The following is a 3,424-nucleotide window of genomic DNA, read 5'->3' as shown; positions in this document are numbered from 1 at the left end:
GTGCTGTGGGACCTCCCCCCCCACACCTGATTCGGACAAGGACGTGGCATATCGTCCTCCTCCCTGGGTTCTGCCCCGAAGAACCCACCTCCGTGAATGCGCACAGCCCCACTTGCAAAGACAAGAGCACCCCGCCTGCGCTCTCAGCGCCGAGGTGAGTATAGGGCTTCCCAGTGCTCAGCCGAGGCAGTTGGGAAGCTTTAGGGTGGAAGGGCTGGAAAGGAGGGAGAGAAGTTTTAAGGGCAACAGGGCAGGTTGATGGCACCTTGGAGATCATTCTTCAATGTGGTGGTGGGTGGACTTGGCGCTGAAGTAGCTGATGAGAGCCATGTTTTCCAGCCTGCCTACAGCTCTGTGAGGCACAGAGGTGCGATGGCATCTCCCACCAATGCACCCCCCATCTTGATGTCCCCTGCCAGGTTGGTGGCACCTCCTAGATGCTCTCAGGTGGGGACAGCTGCAGTGCCAGGGTCCTGCAAGCATCAGCCCTGCATCCCCCTGACTACCACCCACCCAAGCACAAGGGTGAAATGCTGACACACGTGTCCTCCCTAGTGGATACAGGGGACTGGCATCTTATCAAGACTTGTCTTGGCAAGACAGCGACTGAAAATCTCAACATCTCATCACAAGTGTGAGACAGCAGCTGCCATTTATCACTCTTGATGAGTTGATTGGCATTCTCAGTTGTAACTGAACTCTGCAAGTGCACAAGAGAAGAGCACCTTCAATTCTTCGCTTCATGTCCCCAAAATGCGTGCCCTAGGTTTTGAAGCCTGCTCACCCCAATCAAGCCCTTCTGGATCTCATCAACATGAAGGAACTCTCCTTTCGCCTTTCCAGCTGTTCTGTGCAATACTTCTTGGGAGTGACTTCCTAGTGATGCTAACAGGTTTCCCTGGCGCCCCCAAGCAGATTAAGTGGAAGAACGCAGCAGCAAGTGCCTTCCCTCTAACCAGCTCCAATGGAATGGTTTTCCCATAGGAATTTACCTCAGAAGAATAACCCTAGTCCCTCCAGCCAAACTGCCTCCTTTCCAGAGAAGCCAGAGGCTTGCATGCCTTTAAAAAAAAAAAAAAATCCCCAAATCAAGATAGTGTTTCAAGTCGGATTATGTCTCTTTCTCCAAAGAGCTGAAAGTTTAGCTGGAACTAATTAGCCAGGCTCTGCAGAAAGGAGGCTGTAAAGAAGGAGGTTTCATTGCCCTCAGTGCTGCATCCCACTGCCGACATCAGCAGTGGCAATGGGGCAGTTCACTGGCAGGCAGAGGCAGGTGGAAGAAAAGGCAGTCAGGAAGCAGAGCCCTGATATTCAGGGTCTTCAGCCTCTTCCTTAGGGTTTTCCCTGAGAAAATCACCTGGGTGAGGCCAACAGGAGAGGCTGGGAGCCAGCCCATGCCCTTGCTGAGCAGATTAGCAGCAGTGCTGATTGTCCCTCCTTGCCAGCCCCAGGAAAGAAGCCTGATCCCTGCCTGGCGCAGAAATGGATCCAATGGGAGGTTGTGAGACAAAACTCGCTCAAATATTGAACTAGAAAAATTTTGCTCGATCTGCCTCTCAGTAAACAGTGACTAATTGCTCTGGCTGGAGCTGCTGCACCTTCTAGATTGGAAGGTGCAGATGGAGCAACGATAGTGAAGGCTCCTTACCTGACGCCGGCTGTACATTAATCACAAATGTTTGCTATGCAAATCTTGTCATACAAAGCAATAATTGCTGTTCCCATACTGACCTCATGTTTATTTATTACATGAGCTCTTTATTTGAACCTTGTCTGGTCTCTCTTCCTGTATAAGCGTATTAGCGTGTGGCTTCTAAAGGCACCCAGCTGAGAAATTGTAGATTTATTTGCAGCATGGAGGGATGGCACACGACACGCCGACTGCAATGCAGAGCCGAGAGGCTCAGCTCTTACACTGGTGGCTCTTCATGCAAAATATTCTCACCCCGAGGTCTTTTGCTGGGATGAAGGACACTTTGTAACAGCACAGGGCCGTGACTCCGGGTTTGCTTTGACGCTGCAGTATTAACTGATGGTTAATGGAGACTGTCAGCCCGAGGAGCTGCGCAATAAAACTCTGCTTGGTCCTCTTTAGGGCCCGCTCAGTAAAAGTAAAATTTTACACAGTGCTTCGTCCTTGGCTTTGTCACCTTTGCCTACCTCCAGAATGATGAGTTGCAAATATTTAACTGTGCCACCAAGTAAGTTGCAAGTGTGTTGCTGAATGTGGTGGTGTTTGGGTAGCTGGAGTGATGGGTGTCTTTAAGCACCAAATATTCTCTTGCTAGAGGAGTTTTCTCCATGTGATTTAATGTTGGGCAACACTGGCATCCGGTGGGCAGAGGGTTTCCTCCTTAACAGCTTGCAGCAGCTCACTCCCTTGATTTTGTCCTATAACTTCTCGAGATGATCATTAGATGCAATTTCTAAATGAATGTGGGTTTTGTTTTCCCCCTTCCTTCAGTTCAGCTGCACAGCAGGCAGAGCAATGTATTACCTTTTCACAGTTTTCTTTTAAACACACTCTGCTATACAGTCTAGGGTCTTCTGAAGTCAGCTGCCCCTCCACGCCGCTCAGTTTTGTTGTGCAGGGACTCTGCCTGCCTTACACTGCAGGCAAGTCTCTGTTCCTCCCTTGAGGGTGACAGGAGGGGTCCCAATGATTCTTGCTTCAAACCAAACCTTCCTGTCCAGCCTCTGTGGGCCCCCTCCATGTCCACAAACATTATTGGTGCTCTTTTACTGGGGGAAACTGTAGAGAAGCCCCCAGAGCCTGAATGAAATCAAATCCCTCTTATACCACTCAGCCCTTCCTGCCTCTCTTGCTGCTCTTTCTTCTGCTCTCACCTCTGCTTTCAGCTCTTCCCAATGTAGCATCATTTTCTAATGCAATTAACACTTCTCATCATTTCCAAATCATTAATAAAGCCAGTAATTAACAGCAGGCCTGACAATGAACCCAGCAATGCCACACTGTGTACTTTCTCCTACCTGAATTGCCCCTCTCCCGCATCACCCCTTCCTTAGGATCTCAGCTGGCTTTCCATCCATCTGACAACTTGCATTTGAAATATTCCCGGTCAATTTGAAATATTCCTTCCCCCCCCCCAGTATTTCTCTTTTATGGTGCAGCTGTAGCTTTTGCTAATTTTTCATGAAATTAATTTTCTTTTTTTTTTTTTTTCTAAAGCAATATTTTTCTTGAGAAGTTGAATTTAAAAGGGACCATAAATGACTAATAGTAATTAATAAAAATGAAGAAATAATTGGGCAATGTCTTTAAATCTATATGCCTGGAGTCAAACTCCTAAATCCCTGTTTCTGTTAGATCAGCTTGGGGTTTTTATTCTCCCCTGAAGGAGCAGCAGTGCCTAAGACTGTCAGGGAATACTCCAAGTGATGGAATAACCCTCCGACAACCCCA

General features: G+C 48.2%; 1 long non-coding RNA gene across 1 annotated transcript; it reads left to right on the top strand.

The window, feature by feature from the left end:
* Nucleotides 1-8: 8 nt before the first annotated feature.
* Nucleotides 9-1,767, top strand: LOC108449843. The gene is made up of 2 exons (XR_001866134.1): nucleotides 9-154; nucleotides 340-1,767. It is a non-coding gene; the product is annotated as an uncharacterized LOC108449843 (long non-coding RNA).
* The last annotated feature ends 1,657 nt before the right edge of the window (nucleotides 1,768-3,424 follow it).

This window comes from Corvus brachyrhynchos, unplaced genomic scaffold (assembly GCF_000691975.1).
Source record: "Corvus brachyrhynchos isolate BGI_N302 unplaced genomic scaffold, ASM69197v1 scaffold671, whole genome shotgun sequence".
Classification (NCBI taxonomy): domain Eukaryota; kingdom Metazoa; phylum Chordata; class Aves; order Passeriformes; family Corvidae; genus Corvus; species Corvus brachyrhynchos.
Note: the sequence above shows the minus strand (reverse complement) of the source record. Positions and strands in the feature narration are given on the sequence as shown.